The sequence below is a fragment of the Apium graveolens genome, chromosome 4, assembly GCF_009905375.1.
Source record: "Apium graveolens cultivar Ventura chromosome 4, ASM990537v1, whole genome shotgun sequence".
Lineage (NCBI taxonomy): Eukaryota > Viridiplantae > Streptophyta > Magnoliopsida > Apiales > Apiaceae > Apium > Apium graveolens.
In genome coordinates this window covers 106,260,007-106,283,183 of record NC_133650.1, presented here as the reverse complement: position 1 = coordinate 106,283,183, position 23,177 = coordinate 106,260,007, and positions in this window count along the sequence as shown.

Here is a 23,177-nt window from a genome sequence, read left to right as displayed (position 1 = left end):
CCAACACAACATAAGCATTGGTTTCAAACATCCCGTCATTCTGGATTCGTGTCCTTCAGACGAACCATGACGACTTTCACAACATAGATTCATGATTTATCATACTTGTCCACCTCTGGCCTGGTTTTAAAACTTCTACACTATCTCTCTATCGTCCTTAGCCTTCCACCATCGGGTGGCCTCTCTCTTAGGAAGTTAAGTGGCAAAAATAGTCTTTTGCACTTCATCAATCATTTAGAATCTCAAATGACTCCCCTATTTCCTTTAGCCAGGATCTTGCCTCGACTTGGTCAATTTGTTCCTTGGAACTCTGAGAGCTTAGCGACTTAAAGGTCCTGAAATAATTTCCCACTGCATTATTTTCTCCCATAATCGGGGTTATATTATACGTTAAAATCCTTGATTTCCACTTTATTATGTTATGGGTTCCTTCTTTCTTGATGGCGACCTCCCTAACTATCACATTCAGGGTTTGCCCTAAATCTTATTCCTCAAACTATGGCTTTCATCTAAGGTCTCATCTTTAAGCTCTTGAACATTGAAACCCAATTTTTGTAGGAATACCTCATTATTCCCTTATCATCTTTCTCGATATTGATCTCTTCTCCGGTCATTGGCTCTCTGCCTTCATTCATCACTTTTTCTTGGCACCATATGATATTTTCTAGTAATTTGGGATGCATTGCAATCTCAACAGCTTTTCAGTACCGGCTCCGGTTACTTTTACTTCTATTTCCATTTTCTCAAAATCTCTTATCAACTCTCTCGAAGACATTATCATCTTGAGTCTCTCCTTTCTACTAAGGGCGTCAGCCACCACATTGGCTTTCCCTGGATGATAAAGAATCTACAATCATAATCCTTGATTAGCTCTAACCACCTCCTCTGGAGCATGTTGAGCTCTTTCTGCATGAAAATGTATTAGAGCTCTTATGGTTTGTGTAAATCTCACACTTCTCTCCATACAAGTAGTGCCTCCAATCTTTAGGGCAAAACTATTGCCACGAGCCCCAACTCATGGGTGGGGATATCGAATTTTATATTCCCTTAATTGTCTTGACGCGTACGCGATTACCTTGTCGTGCTGTATAAGAAGCACCCTAATTCCTTATGTGAAGCGTCACTACAAATCACAAAATCTCCTTTTCCGTGCGGCAACGCAAACATAGGGGCCATCACCAATCTTTGCTTCAGTTCTTGAAAGCTGTTCTCGCATTTCTCTGTCCATTCGAACTTCTCAGTCTTACGAGTAAGTCGCATTAAAGGGGCTTCTACCTTTGCAAACTTGAACGAACCTATGGTAATAACCGGCCAATCCTACCTCTGGTAGTCGCCCTAACCGCGGTCATCAATTCCTTAGCGGTCCTTTCTTCATTCTTGTCAGGATCCTCCACGGGATACTTTCTCAGCAACAATCCATTTTGGGATAACATCCTTAATTGCTACATCATTGATATGAACATCATCTAGTCCCTCGTTAGGGTGCTCCATTGGATCCACAATCTGATCCCCAATATATAGTAAAAATCATCGTATTATTGCTCTTGAACTTCCGGGTTCGCAGTCCCACTACCATATACGATAACGAACTACGCATCTATCATGATATTTATAAGGGTCCCCTTAAGGGTTTTAATTGTCAGTACCACAATAGGTAGTCTGACTATGAATTTGGCAAGAGTTCTTATTCTCTTAGTGAACTTATCATTTTAACGACGCATCATCTCTGAGGTTTATAACTCTTAGCTCTGATACCATTTCTGTAACACCCCCAAATCCGGGGTCGGGGATCCGGGTTATCACGAGTTCCATTTCCCTTAATAACACTTAATCTTAATAAACAACCAACTACTGCGTACTGTGACCCCACAATATACACACACCCACCACAAGTTATAGTCTCAGAGATGAATACCAAAAATAACACAAGTCATTTTATTCCACAATTATAAGTCATTAGACCTCAAAAGGGTTTCTAAATAAATTTACATATTTTTTTCCATTATTACAATTCATAATATACATAAGTCTGGTACATCAACAGTTGAAAGCCTAGCCTATTGGTAGTTCCTACCTCGGCTACAGCGGCATCAACGCCTACAGGAAACTGCGAAACGTTTCTTATCCACTCACGAATTGGGAGCTTGGTCCTGTTCATCTTGTCTATCTATTGTTGTGTGATGAAAGAAGAAAGCAAGGGTGAGCAACAAGCCCACGGAAATAATATGTATAATAATTAACAATATATGAGCATCTTCATAGTACTCATGAAAGTCTTGGTCAAGCAGAAATGAACCAAGTTTGATATCTTAATACGACGAAGTCGCAAAATATTCAATATATATACATATATACTTCTCAAAATCTTTGAAATCCTCTGACATGTATATTATACACAGAGTTCCAATTTATAACTATAATAAGATATCGTTGCAAGGTCATCTCATATATCTAACCTTGTCTCAACATTTTTCTAAAAATCTTTGTCATGCATAAGATAATCATTTACTAGATATAAGTTGAAAAGATGAAGTTACAAGATACTTCAATATACTTATATCTTTTTCGAATACTACTTGAACTACCACCATTCAAGGTATAAATAGTTCATCCCACAGATGAAGTTACAAGACAAAACTTTTATAGAGTCAATCTATGAAATATCATCAAAATGAAATGAAGTTACTAGATACTTTATTTGATGAAAACATCATTTTGAAAGCTCGACCCTGCCAACACTCAACAATCGCCCAACCGTAGCCTTTATATCGAAGTGCTCTGGCTAGTGTTGCAGAAATATCCAACTGGATGATGAACTCATTACAGGAGTTTGCTGCCCCAGGAAGACCACTCATGATGATCAGTCGCAGTAGTGCAACCCCGCCATTTTCTATATGTAGAGGAGAACAATCGAATTTACTTGTCAACCGAACACTGGACTCCTAAGGAATGGACCGTCTTAGCGGAACTTCCGGGCCATTTGGGCCAATATAATAAGGCTGGGCCGGCGCCACTCGACCACTTACGCCACTCCTAGTTCGGATGAAATCCATAACTCTGAAACTTAAATCTCGTCCCCCCTTTCCCCAAGTAGAAACTTGTTGATACGGCTCCACCAAGAAGTCGTATCTAGTTGGAAAGGAAAACTCACCGATATTTCCCAGGGGTTGCCTGTTAATAGATTAACTTATTCCAAGAATTTTACTTCCCGAGTGTTGGGTAAGTAATCAAAAACTCTTTTATCAAAACAGCAACCTTGTTGCGAATATAAAAAATACATCACGGAGCCGGATCCCTCAGATTTTTGAGCGAGTATTTAAATCCCCTTCGAAAGGAAGATCTTAAATTTGAAAATGAGTTTTGAGATCCGCTCTAACCTTCAAAAAATAGTTTTGATAACGTTTGAAAATAATCTCTGGAAATATTTAAAGTAAGAATGATTTGATGGTATCAATTATTTTCCGAATACTTGGCAAATATCGAAACATTATTCTTTAATAAAATAAAGAATATTATTTAATAAAATAAGCGGAGTCAAAAGTCCTCGAATGAATATTCAAAATAATAATCATTAAATAAATAAGCGGAGTCATAAGTCCTCGAATGAATATTCAAAATAATATTCATTAAATAAAATAAGCGGAGTCATAAGTCCTCGAATGAATATTCAAAATAATATTCATTTATAATATAAAACTATCGAATAAATATTATTCGTTTAATAGTTTTGAAAACTATATATATATATATATAATATACTCGGGAACATCGCCTCCCGGTTTAGGAAAATGTTCAATTCTAGGTCCCCTATACTAAGGGTATACGCAAGTACTGCTTATCTCTAGCATAGGTATTATGCAGTTTATAAACAATTGAATCGATAACAAGATATCAAGATTACGAAACAGGCATTCATATATATATATATCATATCAACATGCTCCAATATATCGCAAGACTTTGCTAATAATAATCATGCACTTATCACAAGATAATGCATAGATATATACATCACAACAATAGTTATCCAGGTAGAAAACTTGCCTGAGTGTTCCGGGATAGACTTAAGTTTAGAGTGGGTCTGGTAACCTATGAACAACAACATAATCCGGAATTAGACCATGATCGCTTAAGAAACTAGAGAAAACTCACTCATACCCTAATGATCGTTTACAAGCTTAATGATTTGCGTTAATTGCTTGCGTACCCTCGGCTCCACCAATTTTAATAAATTAACCGTTATGAATTTTAAGACGACTCTTTCGCGAATACTCTACCAACTGCCTAACCCACCTTACATAATTGTTTCGTAATCCAATTAGTTTTTTAAGGGCCTTAAAAAAGGTCTCAAAGTAAAGCAAGGATAAAGGTTCATTCGCGAAACGCCGTAACTTAAAACGGTCGTTTCTCCTAAACCGTACATCGGAACCAAGCGATCCACATATCAAAATGAAGCTTACGACACGCTCTAGTTAAACATGGCAATGTTACAGATTGGTTGTTGAGTGTTCTATCCTGAACACTAAGAACAAGCAGTTGAATAAAAATGGGTATTATGACGGCTATGTTTACGTAATTACCAATGTTTAAACTACTCCAATTAACCACCAACCAACTCATAACCATCAATACAACAAAACTTCACCTAAACCATACCACATCAGTCCATAACCTCCAAGTTTTTCAACTCAAACAACCACAGTCAAGACCTATGAACTATAATCAAGCTTCAATTACCAAAACACTTCCAAATCAAACTAAACTACTAATAATCACAATCCATACTTCTCATTTCACAAAACCAACCATTAAACTTACTAACAAATAAAGTAAAGGCTAGGGTTTGAAGTTTATACCTTCCTTGGTAGGTGTTAAGTTGCTAAGAAGCCTTAGGGAGCCTTAATCTAACCTCCTACAAGCTTGATCTTTCCAAAGAAATCAAGAACACAAAGTTAGGTTTTGAAGTTTCTAAAAGTCTAATTTAAAGAACTTAAAACTGAGGATATTAACATTCTTATTTGGACGAGACTTGTGAACAAGAGTTGTAGGCCATCTCAATACCTTTCCAACGAGCTATAGAACACAACATTTGAGTGAGTATTGAAGGAGATATTGCAGTTTGAAGTTGCTGGTATTGTTTTGGCCGAGAGCTTTTGTTCTTGGAAGCAAAAGTCAACTTCTAATTTTTGTGTTTTATGATATTTGCTTGGTTGCTTCTCCTTTTTGTCTTGGAAAATGTTTTAGCTTTTTACCATGGTAAATTTTACATGGCCCAAAATCAACCAACAAAACAAAACCCCTTGTCATGCTTATGTCATCCTGCTTGTGTCATCTATTTGCCACATGTCTTTGTCTTGTGGTTTGATGATGTCATAATACCTTAGATTCTTGTACAAGCTTATCTCTTAGTTGCGTATTTGTATTACGGTTCGCGTAACTTTCGTTCTCGTTCGTCGTTTGAGGGATCATATCCGGGATCTTATTACTTGGGTTCCCCTAAACCTTTTTCAATATTTTATATTCCTTTTATGATCCTCTCTTAAAATCCTTGAATTTAAATCCTTTTAATCATGTTACCTTATACTCAATTATTTTGGTACCTGGTGGATTTTCGGGAAAAATCAAAGTGTTCGAATTTTGATTCTGACGATCTTTACATACACTCATTTACTTTATGGAAAAATAATACGATCTTAGAATTTCCATAACGGTACTCCTATATAGCGTGGTCTGATAATTTTCCTTAATCAGCATCATCAGTAAAAAGTTACTATTCATCAGTTTTCAAAAATTCCAAAAATTGGGGTTATTACAAATACGTAGGCATCTCGTAAAGGCAGAGTTAAGCTACGAAACACGAGAGCAGCCATTAAAGGCCTTGAGCTCCCAAACCCTAGCAAAAAATATAGCAATTAATATACCCTAGTTTTTTTATCCATAAAAGTTGGCATCGTTTGTGGGAAAGCATAACAACAACCATGGCGAGAACATAGAGTGGAAACAGCATCCCTGAAGGAACACCGACTGGAACAACTCAAACGATTTTGTCAACAGTGGAGATACCCCCACACTCGTCTTACGCAAGAACCCCAATAGGGGCAACTGAGTCTCAGCCATAAGGGACGAATCCCCCGGCTCCTCAAGGGACGAATCCCCAGGCTCCTCAAGGGACGAATCCCCAACTGCAACAGGTACATGCACCTGTAACCTCTCAACCCGTAAGGTTTGAATATTCATTTATTATTACCACTAATCCCCCCTACGGGATGTGTAACACCCCCAAATCCGGGGTCGGGGATCCGGGTTGTCACGAGTTCCATTTCCCTTAATAACACCCAATCTTAATACACAATCAACTACTCTGTGCTGTGACCCCACAATAAAAACACACACCACAAGTTATAGTCTCAGAGATGAATATCAAAAAAATAATCACAAGTCGTTTTATTCCACAATTATATGTCAATACACCTTAAAAGGTTTTCTGGATAAATTTACATTTCTTTGCCATTATTACAATTCATAATATACATAAGTCTGGTACATTATTAGTTGAAAACTTAGCCTATTGGTAATTTCTACCTCAGCTACAGCGGCCTCAACGCTTCCAGAAAGCTGCAGAACGTTTCCTATCCGCTTGTGAATTGGGAGCTTGGTCCTGTTCATCTTGTCTATCTGATGTTGTGTGATGAAAGAAGAAAGCAAGGGTGAGCAGCAAGCCCACCAAAATAATATGTATAATGATTAACAATATATGAGCCTTCTCATAGTATTCATGAAAGTCTTGGTCAAAAGAAATGAACCAAGTTGATATCTTAATGCGATGAAGTCGCAAAATATTCAGTATATATATATACATATATACTTTTCAAAATATTGGAAGTCCTCTTCCATGCATAATATACACAAAGTCCCAGTGTATAACTGTATAAAAAATATCGTTGCAAGGTGATCTCATATATCTAACCTTGTCTTAACGTTTTTCTGAAAATCTTTGTCATTCATAAGATAATTATTAATTAGATATAAGTTTAAAAGACGAAGTTACAAGATACCCCAATATACTTATATCTTTCCCAAATACTACTTGAACTACCGCCGTTCAAGTTATAATCAGTTTCAAAAGTTCATCACATAGATGAGACTACAAGACAAGATTTGAATAGATTCAATCTTTGAATATCATTATAAATAATGAAGTTACGAGATACTTCATTAAGTCCCGACATATATATACACCTATATATATACATACATTTCCTGAAAACCTCTGTCATGTAAAGTATGAACAGAATTGCAATATCCAATAAATTTGGAAAGGAAAGAATTTTGGCATAAACCTGATATCTTGCTGATCAGGCAAAGATACCAATAAGTAACCTTTTCTACTAGTAGATGGACGAATTCCCCACTGGTCATCACCCTGGTCGTAATAGGACCTTATGCTGGACTGCCACTCAGCCACTTATGCATTTGATGGACTCCCACTGAGCCAGTTACACTATCATGGACGCCCACTGAGCCCATGTTGCTTATGCCGACTCAATAGATGGACTTACTTCCCGAATGTTGGGTAAGTAATCAATTCATTTACCAAAACTGCAACCTTGTTGCGAATATAAAATACACCATAGAGCCGGATCCCTTAGATTTTTGAGCGAGTATTCAAGTCCCCTTAAAGTGGAAGATCTTGAATTTGAAAACAAGTTTTGGGATCCGCTCTACCTTTTAAATTCATTTTGAAGACTCGAAAATATTTTTAAGAATGTTTGGAGTAATGCTGATTTATAAAATAAATCAGTCCCAATATGAAAGAAATATCTGAATATTATCATTTAAATAATATTCTCATAAAGAATAATTGAGGTAGAAGTTGGAAAACTTATACTTGAATGAATAGCAAATAATCAAAGATATACTTATACGAAAGTAATATCTTTATTTGAATAATCAAAAATAAGTTTGATTATCGACACCTTATTCTTTAATACAATAAAGAATATTATTAAGTAATAAGCGGAGTCATAATACCTCGAATAAATACTATAAATAATATTCATAAAATAAAGGAGTCATACATCCTCAAATGAATATCCAAGTAATATTCAATAATAATATAAACTGAGTCATAAGTCTTCGAATGAATATTCAAATAATATTCAAATAATAAAATGAACTGAGTCATAAGCCCTCGAATGAATATTCAAATAATAAAATGAACTGAGTCATAAGCCCTCGAATGAATATTCAAATAATATTCAAATAATAAAATGAACTGAGTCATAAGCCCTCGAATGAATATTCAAATAATAAAATGAACTGAGTCATAAGCCCTCGAATAAATATTCAAATAATATTCAAATAATAAAATGTACTGAGTCATAAGCCCTCGAATGAATATTCGAATTAATATTCAATTAAGTAAAATAAAGGTATCGAATAAACCTTATTCGATCAATAGTTTTAAAAACTATATCCATATATATATATATATGTATATATATAATATACTCGGGAACATCGACTCCCGGTTTAGAAATATGTTCACCTTTTATCCCCTATACTAAGGGTATACGCAACTACTTGCTTATTTCTAGCATAGGTATTATGCAACTATAAGCATTGAAATCAACAGATAGATAACCAGATTACGAAACAGACATGCATATATACCATATCAGAATGCTCCAATATATCGCAAAATTTGCTAATAACAATCATGCACTATCACAAGATAATGCATCATATATTTACATCACAACAACAGTATATCGGGTAGAAAACTTGCCTGAGCGACTGAGGGTTACGAATGGCTCGGGACGAGTCTGGTAACCTATAACAACAAGTAAGTTGGAATTAAACCAAAGTCACTTGTAAATCTATACTTTAACTAACTTAGACTCTAACGCTTGTTTTGCGCTTACTGATTTTCTTAAGTCACTCGAGTACCCTCGGCTCCACCATTTTTAATAATTTAACCTTTACGAGTTTTAAGGCGATTCCTTCGCGATTGTCTTACCAACTGCCTAACACACTTACCATAAATGTTTCATACATTAATTAACCCTTTTTGGTCTTTAACCTATGTTTCAAAGTAAGGCGAGGGGAAAAGTTTCGTTCGCGAAACGCCGTTACTTGAAACGGTCGTTTCTCCTAAACCGTGCATCGGAATCGAACGAACTACATATCAAAACGAAGCTCGTAACACAAGCTATCTAGACATGGAAATGGTAATAATCCAGCAGGGGGTTCTCGGGTCCTAATGTTATGCACAAAAATAGTCTAAAGAAAATCGGACGTTACGACGGTTATGTTTACGCGATTTCCCAATTTTAAACCATTCAAAACCAACCACAATTCAACCTCAAATCAAACACACAACCAACATCCATCCTTATCACATCATAACAGCCCCAATCAATTCAATTCCAACATTTATACTTATGCCTAAGCTTAACTTTAACTATACTTAAGTTCTTTTAATCAAAACCACAAGATTTACCACTCCAACAATACCACAAAACCAACTAATCTCTACAAACTCAACCAAACTTCAAATAATCAAGCATCCTGCTTCACACATACTATATCAAACATATTCATTCCTAATTACTCAAAACTAAAGCTAGGGTTTGTAGTTTATACCTTCCTTGGAGAGTGGAAAGTTACTAGGGAGCCTCAAAGAACCTTGATCTATCCTTATATAACCTTGATCTTGCAAATGAAATCAAGAACACAAAGTTAAAAATTTGAAAACACTATTCACCCTAATCTTTGGTGAATTAATTAGCTATGAAAAGCATGGAATCTTGAGCTTAAACTTATGGCTCATCTAAGCTATGAATTATGGAAGCTAAAGAAACAAACCTCTTGATTTTTGAAGGTGTGTAGCTATGGTTTTGAAATTCTCATCCTTGCATTTTCCAAGAAAAACCGAGAGCAAAGGCTTGAAGAAGATGAAATAATTTTTGTGTTTTGCTTTGTTTTGCTTTTGGTTGGTTGCTTTTGATTTGTTTTAGGTTAATTACCTAATTAACCTTGATTTTGTGTGGTTATAATTCAACCACACTTCCTTCCCTCCTATGTCATGCTTGCATCACTTTGTGATGTCATCACCCTTCCTTTGTCCTCTTTCTATTGGTTGGATGACATCATCCCCACTAATCCCTTTGATTAGCTTTTAATTGTTTGCCTAATGACCGCTGATCTGTTATACGGTTCGCTTAACTTTCGTTCTCGTTTCTCGTTTGAGGGATCATACCCGGGATCTTATTACTTAGGTTCCCTTAACCTTTCTCAATACATTAAATTCCTTTTTTTATGATCCTCTATTATAATCCTTTAATTTAAATCCTTTTTATCCTGTTACCATATACTCAATTCTTTCCGTATCTAGCGGATTTTCGGGAAAAATCAAAGTGTTCGGAATTGGATTCTGACGATCTTTACATACACTTATATACCATATAGAGTACTAATAAAATCTCAGAATATCCATAACAGAACCCCTGCATAGTGTGGCATGAAAAGTTTTCTCATTCAGCAAAAACACTATTCATAAGGGTTTCAAAAATTTCCAAAAATTGGGGTTATTACAGGATGCCCCTATACCCCAAGGTTGGAGGAAGTGGACATGCTGGACGGAGTGAAGCACGGGGGAAAACACCCCCTACATACGTAGTTTGGATGCTATTCCGAAGGACCAAGAATTCCCTAGACCGTATACTGAAAGGGACTCCGAATATTCGGATGACGATGTAGCTCCTAGAAGGTTGCGTGCTGGTAAAGAGCCAATGACCGATGCTAATCGACGCCCCAAAACCACACAAAGAGCTAATACCCGGGAAGTACAAGAGATGATCAGGGCTTATGAAGCTAAAATCCAAAGGTTGAAGCGCGATCTGGAGGCACACCTAAGGCCCCCACAACCCCCAAGGAGGAGAAATCCTCCTCAAATTATAGACCTGGATGGTCCGATATCGAGAAGGGCTGTTATCCCAAGGGCTGACCCGAATGATCTTCTGCCACTAGGAGATCCTGATGATCCGACTCCAACATTCACCGAGGAGATTATGAATGCCCACATCTCAAGGAAGTTTAACATGCCCACCATCAAAGCCTATGATGGCACTGGAGACCCCGTTAATCATGTTAGGACGTTTTCTAACGCTCTGTTGTTGCAGTCCGTGAACAAGGCTATCAAGTATCGAGCCTTTCCTCAAACCCTGTCGGGGATGGCACAAAGATGGTATAGCCGCTTGCCCCCGAATTCTATTGGGTCTTTTGGAGATCTAAGTCAAGCTTTTATCAAACAGTTCATTAGTGGGAGAGTGCATGAAAAAAGTTCAGCGTCCCTCATGAGCATTGTGCAGGGAGCCAAGGAGTCCTTGAGAGACGATCTGAATCATTTCACCAAAGAAGCCTTGAAGGTCCCAGATCTTGACGACAAGGTAGCTATGATAGCACTGCAACAAGGAACTAAAGATGATTTTTTCAGTATGTCATTAGCCAAGCGCCCCCCTGAGAGCATATTGCAGCTCCAAGGTAGGGCCAGGAAGTATATCAAAGTGGAGGAAAGCATGAGGAAGACAATAGTGAATAATGAGTCTTGTAGTGAAAGGAAAGACTGATCTGGAATATAATGCTAAGGACTAGTATCCTAGAGCTGAGAAAAACATTGATTCAACCCCGAAGAAGGGAGGACCTGGACAAAAGTTCACCGAATATGCTAAATTGAACGCTCCTAGAAGTCAGATCTTAATGGAAATTGAAAGAGATAGGGAAGTCTATTGGCCTAAACCCCTGAAAGCTAATCCTACTAAGCTAGATAGGAGCAAGTATTGTAGATTTCACAAGGACGCTGATCATGACACCGATGAGTGTAGGCAACTAAAAGATGAAATGGAATTCCTTATTTGTAAGGGAAGGCTAAGCAAGTATACTGGAGATGGGGGACATAGGAATAATAATGGAAGAAGGAACTTTGATGATCGCAAAAGGGATCAGGACGATCAGGGGCGAAATCCCCAACCCAGGGGACCGGTGATTAAAACAATATTTGGAGGTCCACAACCTTGAGGGCCGGTGATAAATATAATCATCGGAGGACCAACCGCTGCTGGTTCATCTAAAAATTTGAGGAAAGCATACACTAAAGAAGAAATACATATTATCGGAGAAGCCCCAAAGAGGGCTAGGCATGAGTAACAATGACATTTGATGATTCTGACTTAGAGGGTGTGAAATTTCCTCATGACGATCCTATGGTGATAACACCAATAATAGGGAACAGCCTGGTGAAGAGGGTCCTCGTAGATAATGGAGCTTCAGTAGACATCTTACTCCATGATACCTTTATAAAGATGGGTAACAATGATTCTCAATTAACCCCAACTGATATGCTAATATATGGTTTTGTTAGTTGAGTACCTCGTGGAGGAAATAATCAAGTTGCCCGTAACTATAGGGCAAGAAGAAACAAGACAAGGAACACATATGTTGGACTTTGTCGTGGTAAAGGCTGGATCAACTTACAATGCAATAATGGGAAGAACGGGAATACATGCCTTCAAGGCAGTCCCCTCTTCTTACCATTTAGTAATGAAATTTCCCACCTGAAACAGGATTGGAGAAGAGAGAGGATATGAAAAGATGGCAAGGAGTTGTTATGTAGCCTCTCTTAGGGCTGATGGAGTTGGGGGCAGGTATTGCCTATTGAATATCTGGATGTCCATGAGAACGACGAGGAAAGAGGAAAGCCAGCTGAGGACTTGGTCCCGATCCCATTGGCTCTCGAGGATTCTAAAAAGGTAACTTTCACTGGAGCATCACTGGAGCAGCCCCTTAGAGGGAAGTTGGTAAGGTTTTTGCAAGAGAATAGTGATGTGTTTGCATGGTCAGCAGCCGATATGCCTGCCATAGACCCGAAACTGATCACCCAAAAATTGAACGTGGATCCAAATTAAAAACGGTAAAGCAAAGCTTTGCCCCTGAAAGGCAGGTGGCGATCAAGCAAGAAGTAGAAAAGCTCTTGGAGGCTGGTTTTATTGAAGAGATACAATTTCTGGAATGGTTAGCAAACCCTGTAATGGTGAAGAAGGCTAATAAAAAATGGAGAATGTGCGTGGATTTCACTGATCTGAATGACGCATGCCTGAAGGATTTTTTCCCGCTGCCAAGGATAGATACATTGATAGATGCGACCGCTGGTCACGAGATGCTGAGTTTTATGGATGGATTTAGTGGATACAATCAGATTAAAATGCAAAAGGATGGCATCCCAAAGGTATCATTCATCACTGACTTTGGTGTTTTCTATTATCTTGTTATGACATTTGGACTCAAGAATGTAGGAGCTACCTATCAAAGGTTGGTAAATAAGATTTTTAAGGATCTTATTGGTAATACTATGGAAGTGTATGTCAATGACATGTTAGTCAAAATTCTGGTGAAGACTGATCACATAACCCAATTGAGGGAAGCTTTCGAAGTACTAAGATATCACAAAATGATGCTAAATCCAGCGAAGTGTGCTTTTGGAGTGGGATCTAGAAAGTTTTTGGGATTGATGGTCTCCAAGCAAGGAATCCAGGCCAATCCCGATAAAATAAAAGCTATCCTGGATATTGAACCACCGTGTTCCATAAAGGACGTTCAGAAACTCACTGGAAGAGTTGCGGCTCTCGGTCGATTCATCTCCAAATCCGGAGACAAGTGCTTGCCATTCTTCAAGTCCTTGAAGAAAGTAAAAGATTTTATATGGACTCAGGAAAGTCAGGAGGCATTTGAAGGATTGAAGAAGTACATGGTTCAAGCCCAGTTGTTAGATAAACCAGCCCTGAATGAAACTTTATACTTATTTTTGGCCGTTTCAGAAAATGCCTTAAGCGCCGTATTGGTTATGGAGGAACTTAAAGTTCAGAAACCCATATATTATGTTAGTAAGATTCTCCTTGCAGCTGAATTAAATTATTTTACTATTGAAAAGTTTCCTTTAGCCCTGGTGATGGCTTCAAGGAAGTTGCGTCCCTACTTCCAAGCTCATAAAATTGAAGTGCTAACCAGTCAGCCATTGAGAAACATAATTCACAATCCCAAAGCTAGTGGGAGACTGATTAAATGGGCAGTAGAGCTGGGAGAATTTGATATCAAGTACAAGCTATGAACGGAAATAAAAGCCCATGCATTAGCTGACTTCTTGGTGGAGTGTACCATACCCAACCAAGAAGTCGGGGGCAGGAAGATACTATACCCCAAGACAAGGAAGGTAATAAAAGAGACAAAGAGAGGTTGTTAAGGAGAAGGAATATTGGGTTCTCTATTTTGATGGAGCATCAAAAACAAATTTGAGTGGAGCAGGGCTTGTTTAACAAAGCCTAGATGGATTCTTGATTGAATATGCCATGAAGTTAGACTTCCCCACCACAAATAATGAAGCTGAGTATGAAGCTCTGATAGCCGGCCTTGGCCTAGCAGGAACATTGAGGGTCAATAATTTGTAAGTTTGTGGGGATTCCAAGCTTATCGTATCCTATGTCAAGGGAGAGTTCGAGGCAAGAGATGAAACAATGGCTAAGTATGTTCGCCTAGTTAGGGATGTGATGACTCAATTCGATGAATGCCATGTTGAGCACATTCTAAGAGAAGAAAATGATAAGGCAGATGCATTATCTAAGTTTTCTTTGTCAGAGATAGAGAAAATTTCGGGAAGTGTGTAATTCCGCTTTTTGAAAACACGAAGCATCGATATTAAGCTCGTAGCCCCTATAAGGCTGGGGACATTATGGATAGATCCCATTAAGGCCCATATTCAAACAAGTTGTCTGCCAAATGATGTGACTGAAGCACGGAAATTGACTATTCGAGCACTGAGATATTCCTTGATCGATGGGATTCTCTACAAAAGATCTTATGTAGTTCCTTACTTAAGATGTCTCAGGCCTGATGAGGCACACTTGGCCCTTGAAGAAGTACAAGAAGGTATTTGTAGAAAACACTTGGGGGCAGAGCACTGGCTCATAAGATAACCCGCTTAGGCTATTATTGGCCAGAGATGATGGTCGATGCCAAAGAATATGTGAAGAAGTGTGATCGTTGTTAGAAACATGTACCGGTTGTTCAACAACCCCTTGAGATGCTGACTTCCATCAACTCTCCCATCCCCTTTTTTATGTGGGGAATGGATATACTTGGGCCTTTCCCCATGGCCACGGAACAAAGGAAATTCCTGATTATAGCTATTGATTATTTTACTAAGTGGATTGAAGTTAAACCTTTAACCAAAATCACAACTAAGCAGGTTGCACAATTCCTGTGGGAAAACATCATGTGTAGATATGGAATCCCGCGTATCCTGGTCACCGATAATGGAACACAATTTAACAACGAAGAGGTCAGGAAGTACTACGAGGAGAATGAGATCGAGTTACGGTTCACCTCTGTAGCTCATCCACAAGCCAATGGGAAAGCGGAAGAGGCAAATCGTATAATTTTAGATGGGTTGAAGAAAAGGATTGAAAAATCCAGGAACAATTGGGTGGATGAAATACTTCCAATATTTTGGGCTTACACGACTACTTGTAGAGTCACTACCGGAGCAACTCCCTTCATGTTAGCATATGGGGCAGAAGCAGTTGTTCTTGTAGAAAAGTCATACTCATCTCCCTGAATCCAAGCTTTCAATGCTGAGGAAAATGAGGAGGGGAAAAAATTAGTCCTGGATTTAATAGATAAAGTACGAGATGCGGCGCACGCAATGATAGTAGAATGTCAGAAGAAAGCCTCTTTTTATTACAACCTAAGGGTAAAAGAGAGATTCTTCAAGCAAGGAGAGTAGGTCCTAAGGAAGGTTGAAGCCTCTGGTGTAGGGCAGAAAGGAAAGCTCTCCCCAAATTGGGAAGGACCATACAAGATTAAGGGCATTTAAGGAAGGGGATTTTACAAGTTGGAAACCATGAATGGAGAAGAAATACCTCGGACTTGGCACGCTCAAAACCTGAAAGTTTACTACCTATAGATTATACTTACTATAGTGGTAGCAAGGTTCAAAAGCACCTTGAAACTTTTCTTGCTTATGATTTTATATCTCGATTTTAGTTGGATTTACATTTTAGCTTGTGGTTGTTAAGGGTTGAACCCATGTTATGTAAGGTTTTGGAAAACCAGACTATATATTACTGAGTTGAAATTATTTCAATCTTTGGATGTCCAAGTTGTAATAGTACTTTGTTTGATTTTAGCAAAATTCATGCTTTGATCACTAAAGGAATAAAACTTCAAGAATTCTTCCATTATAAGAATGCCATGAGCAGCATTGGCGAGTCTATCATATTCAATGCATGACTCTTAGAACTGAGTAGTTCGAATTATTGATCATCTTCCTTAGAAGTATAACACTTAGAAAGTGCTAAAAAACTTAGAGGGAAGGTTATGAAAAAGGAAATAGCATAAATAAACCCTGAAGGGTAATAAGTTCCAAGTACAATAAGTCAATACATAGAAAGCCATGATGGGCCAATAAGAAAAGGAAACTAATCTAGATCCTTAAACAAATCATCATCATTATTTCCCCCATCAGTAGCAGTAGAAGGGTGAAGAGGCTCGTCTTCCATGGGATTAGCATCCCGAGAAGGAGAAGTTATGGCCTCGACAAACGTAGTCATAATAGGGGAAAGAGGAATATCCTCAAGAAGTGGTCATGGCCCGGGAATAGGAGGCACTTGATAGGATGCAGGGGTCACCTCCGGGATCTTCTTCCCAATCTCCTCCACTATCTGCTCCCAGCAACTGGAAATGGTCTCGGGAAAGTTAGCATCATACTCGGCATTCAGGACTTCCTGAAAGTCTTGAGATGCTTTGTAATCAGCTATCACCTCAGCTCGACCCTCTGAGCATCCAGTTCCATCTTATGAACCTTCTCCTTCTCCTCAGCCAATTCCTTCTCCACCTCACGGAAGCGAGTGAAGTTAGCCTCTGAGGCCTTAAAATACCTGTCCCTATCCCTTTCAACAATGGTCAGGCTAGTCCTCACCTCCTTCAGGTTGTGAAGGGCAGCCTGGAGATATGTATTCATTTGCACAAACATGTTCAAACACAATAAGTATTATATAAAGAACGGAGAAAGATTGTAAAAAGAAAAAGATATGGAAGAGGCTAACTGAAGCTACGGCCTGAGCACCCAGACGCTCGATCTTTCGGTCGTCAGAAGACTATACTATCTTGGCCCTGTCACGAGGCGTAACCACGCTCTCGGACCAAAGAGCAGCAACCTCAGAGCTCCCCACTACCGTGCCCCTCATCTGAAGGCCCCAAGTCACACTAAAAGGAGAAGTATCCTCATCGAGGCTAAGGGGCCTCTCGGATATGAAAGTAGGGACGACCTTCTTAACCGTGACTTAAGGGCCGTCTCCAATCCTTATCCGCTTGTCGCGGTGAGTCTCAACAGCGGAGCCGTTAGCAGCGCGGGCCTCCCTTTTCTTAAAGGTAGACTCCAAAACTGCCTTAGCTGTAGGGAAATATACAAACATTAGAAAAATAATGAAAATATTGAAATGAAAAATGAAATAAAAAGGGGAAAGAAGTACCCTCAGGACCCAGTTCGCTAAGACCTAAATTTTGCAAGTTGCCCTCTAACAGAATGAAAGCAGAGTTCTGCAAATTATCAGCAGTAATGGCCCTGATGGCTGCATCTTCATCTACTCCCAGTTTTAAATATCTTAAAGAGCAGTCTACACTTTTTGAGTAGTTGGTCCGGAAAAAATGGTCCCAACTCTCCTCGGCATCTAGGTATACATAAAACTACTCGTTTTTCCAAGTTGGATACGAGTCAGGATTGGTACCGGAAATGAAGTAAGAACGGGCCAAGGATCTATGAACTATTTTGACCCATCCTTGGTCCTCAAGAGCATTCAAAAATTTAAATAAATTGATAAAAATGCACACATTGGGCTCAAAACCATATTTACGGGATTGGGCATATAGCAGTGAATAAAATGCCACGAGTTGGGGGTAAGTTGGGTTCGACAGACTCAGGCCTCGGCTAAAAGGCGGAAAATAAAAGCGTGTGGAGGAAGATGTAAACCGGCATAAAAGGTTTCCTTATAGACCCGAATGGCCCCAGGCTTTGGGTAACATGCCCTATCATTTGGGCCTGGAGCCACGACCCTATAAGGGTTTGAAATACCAAATATATGGGCTACAGTCTCTAGTTTATTAGAATCAAATCTAGAAGGGTAATTATATGCATATAAGTGTAGCATATTAGGGAAGGCTTGCCCAAATTCGGTTAAAAGATCCCTAAGAGAAATAACTGAAAAATGGACTAGAGATTTTTTTACCTCGGCTGGCCTTAAAAGCACGGGGAGCAGCTTGGAGAACCTGAGAGTGGGATGACTCGGAATCCGCCATGGATGATAAAAGCTTGAAACCCAAAAAACTCTTGAAGATGAGGAAGGAGATGAAGATTTTAAACAGAATCTTCAAAGAAAACCCAGAAAACGGAAAGAACTACGGCAGAAATAGAGGCCGGAAATCTCCTGGCAGTGGCAAATAGGGAGAGAAAATATTGTAGAAGGAAAGAAGCAAGGAGAGAATTTTTGAGAGGTTTAATAGAGTGTGAGAAATGAACTTACACTCCACTCTTTATATAGCCTCCCATAAGGAAGCTCAACCGATTATTAGGCCGAAGGAAATGGGCTTGATAAGGGCGGGAAGCCCATAAAATTTGAAAATTGAAGTATCCTTCCAAATTCGGGAAGGATCCAGAATGTTCTTTGCCAAAAAACCTGAATTCTGTGAAAAATCACAAAAAGAAATATGAAGGGTCAAACCACGTCTAGGAGACTTCATTCCTAGGCGTGGTTAAAAGCATATCTCCTAGGCTAGGGTTACCCACGCCTAGGATATATTGAAGCATAGAATCAAGGGTCAAACCGCGTCTAGGAGACATCATTCCTAGGCGTGGTTCAAACCATGTCTCCTAGGAGGGGGTTACCCATGCCTAGGATTTATTGAGGCATGAAAGCCAACCACGCCTAGGAGACATAATTCCTAGGCGTGGTACAATGGTTGCTTCATAGGTGGGGGTGACCCACGCCTAGGATTTATGGAGGGATGAAACCTAACCACGCCTAGGAGACACAATTTCTAGGCGTGGTAAAATGATTGCTTCCTAGGCGGGGGTAACCCACACCTAGAATTTATGGAAGGAAGAAACACAACCACGCCTAGGAGATACAATTCCTAGGCATGGTAGGCATTCTGTCTCCTAGGCGGGGGTGACCCACGCCTAGGAAGTAGGGGAGGGAACCAATAGTGCCTATGAGACAATGTTCCTGGGCGTTGTTGGTAACATGTCTCCTAGGCGGGGGTGACCCACGCCTAGGATGCATGGCACTCTAGAAGCCCATTACCTGAATTATTTAATTAATCAGAAAATGGGCTAAAATAAGGAAAATTTCTAAAAATTCCCAAAAAATATGGAAAAATACGTAAAAAATCCCAACAAATCAGGAAAATTAAAAAATAATTTTCAAAAATAATTTTTGATAAAAAATTCTTGAGAAATTAAAGGAAAATACCTGTGAGTATCAGAATATTCCTAAAAATTAAGGAAAAATCAATAAAAATACTAGAAGGTACACAGAAAATCCCATAAAATTAGGGTAGCCCGTAGGGATGGATCCCAAAGGGAAAATCGTTGTAAATGTGTAGGTCGCTCCACACTTTACGGTAAAAACGATAACCATGAAAGGTATAAACTTCAAACTTCGGCAAAATCTTCACAAGGATTCGCAAAAGTTGTGGGGCTAATGATATGGTTCTAAAATTAGCCTAGAAATATAATCAATGTTGAATTAATTTGACCTGATACGGTCCAATAACGAAGCCCAATTAACGAGGAATGAAGCTTTGATTATTTATTAATTTCGTTAATAAATAGGGAGGATTACCAGCTCATTAAATGAGTCTTATCAGTGATATAAATCTATAAAAGATAGCGTCAAGGACACTTACACCAACAAGGATTTTGATTCCTTTATTCTAGGACTTCAAAGTCTACCTTAAGTCTGAGAACTTGTTGAACAAGTATCCTAACCCTAGTCTAATTCAAGGACTCCCAATGCCTATATAAGGGGTCTCAGCCCCCAACAAATCAGAACTACGTTTTTTGGCTTGATTCTCTAATTCACAGAGATACGTAGGCACCTCGTAAAGGCAGGGTTAAGCTACCTAACACGAGAGCAACCGTTAAAGGCCTTGAGCTCTCGAACCCTAGCAATAAATATAGCAATTATTATACCCTAGTTTTTTTAGCCATAACACTGTGAGAATTACTTATGACACAACAGACATGTAGAATCTCATATCGGGTCTGTCCAGCACTATGTACATTTACATATGCATGTGTTTTTTGACTTTAGTATCACTATACCTATGATCAATGAGATGTGATCATCAGTAAACAAACACACCAGTCTTAATGCATTATTATTGTCCCTTAATAATAATACTCGACTAGGGACCTTTAGGAATATTGATACTATTCTCATAATCTCATTTCTAAGTCACGTACTTAGAGATATAAATTTGCATATCATATTCCAAGGACATTTATTAATCTAACATTTATATCGGAGTAAATTAAGAATTAATAAATTATAAAGGGAATAATCAATAGAACATAAACATTAATAATCCAAATGTCTTAAACTAAAACATCATAGTGTTGTCTCTAGGGCACAAACACTAACAATCTCCCATTTGCACTAGAGCCAATCACCCATGTATCTAATACTCATGGAACTAGTATGACCAACGTGCCTCTGCTGTGACAAAGCCTTAGTCAGTGGGTCTGCAATATTATCATTACTATGCGCTTTACATTTATATTTCCTTGATCATTAATCTCATTAATAAGGTGATATCGCCTAAGGCCATGCCTAAACAGTCTCCTTGGCAGTTTCAAAAATATCAATATATTCGGATTCAATTATAGAATCATCAATGTTCTTGCTGTGAACTATTCCAACTAACATCACTTATATTAGGCAAAACATAAAATAGACATAAACACGTAATCATCCTTGTCTATGCAGAAATTAGGTTCAGAAACCAGTATTTGTGTAACCCTTTACAACCAGTTCCCTATCTTCTCCGTACACCAAAAATACTTTAAGTACTTAAGAATATTTTTGAAAACTATCCAGTGACACTCACCTAGATTAGACTGGTATCTGATCGTCATGCTCAAAGGATACGAAACATCAGGATAAATACATATCACTATACATATTATAGATCCAATTGCTGACGCATCTTAAACTTTCTCCAATGACCTTTATCATCTAATGATTTAAGGGGAAATTATCTTTTGAGATCACTATACCGTGAGACATCAAAATATATCATTTATTTGTCTCTTGCATCATAAAATGATGTAATACTTTATCAAAGTATGTACTCCGTCTAGCTCGATTAATCTCTCCAGTCTATCTCTATAGATCTTGATCCCTAATATATAGGTAGCATCGCCTAAGTCTTTCATCGATAAACTATTTCTCAACCAAGTCATAACAGCCTTTAGAGAAGGTATGTCATTCCATATCTGGTATATGTCATCTACATATAATACTAGGAATGTCACATGACTCCCACTAACCTTCTTGCAAACACATGGTTCATCTTGGTTTTGAATAGAGCCAAACTCTTTGACTGTTTTATCAAAATAAATATTCATTCTCCTTGGGCTTTCTTCAATCTATAAATAGATAGAAGCAACTTACAAACTATCTTAGAAAATTTTGGATCGATAAAACTCTCAGGTTGTATCATATATACATCCTCTTCAAGGCTCCCATATAAGAAAGCAGTTTTGACATCCATTTGCCAAATCTCATAGTCAAAGTAAGTAACTATTGCTGACAAAATCCTGATGGACCATAGCAACTGGTGAAAAAGTCTCATTATAGATGTTAAGTGGCATTTATATCCACTTAGAACACTTCGTAAAGGCTCGAATTGGTGTTTTGTACTCAAGTTGTTTGTGTATTTGATGTGTTTTTGTAGTGCTTTGCATTTCAGGGCATAATCGGTAGAAGGACTGGAAATTGCATTATTTATGCTTGGAAGAGTGTTAGGATGGACCCTTGGTTGATTGCACAAAGAAACCAGCAATTGAAGTCCAGAAAATAAGAAAAATCAAGTTTTTCCAGAAGCTCAGAGCGGCCGCGCTGGGTTTGGGGCTGCCATGCTAGGTCATTTTCTCAGAATCCTGTTTCTACTAGGATATTGAACGTTTGAAGGCCCAGGTCCTCTAGAAGCCTATATATATAAGTAAAAAGACATTTTCCATAGAACGGAGAGAAAGGAGAACACAGGAAGAAGACCTAATAGCACAAATTCAACGAAGGAGAAGAAGAACTTGTTTTACTTGTGATTCTACCCTTAAGTTATAATCTTGGATGCTTGATTTCTTTATTGTTGAAACTAATACTCTTGGTAACGTACTTTGTCTTAACTCAGTTATTTCAGACTTAGTTTATCTTGATTTATTTACCATGCTTTCATTGGAACCAATGGTGACGATGGTTTCATTTATGAACTAATCATTATCGCGGGGTTCGAACGGATTTACTTATGGATTTCTATAGTTAACTTGTTCAATATCTTGGTGTGTGGTGATTGTATGATATCCTAGTATCGATTGTGCTTATTTGTCTTATGTGCGTCATGAGCATATAAAATAGCGTGTTAATCTTTTTTGAAGCGACAGTGAATATAGAGATTTAGAACTTGCCATGCTAGCATCGGTTCATGTATTTGTTATGCATGAGTCATAAATAATTTTAACCATCTTACTTGCCCTATGTAATCACGATCGATTACTTTTTCATTAAACCTTCATGTTGTCAAATTCTATAGACATATAGGGTCTCAACATATTTGGTGTCTATTCAGCTTCTATCTCTTTTGTGGATGTCTGGTAGTAGGGTATTCGTGCAATGAAAGTTGGCGTTTACTAGTTTCGTATTATCTGATTAGTTGTCATCACCATTGTATGCTAAGGTTAAGAACAATGACTTTGAATGAAGTATTTAATGAAGTTAGAATCCCATGTTTGTCTCATATTGTAATTTAATCAGTTTTAATCTCTTACTTAATTGCATGTAGTTAAATAT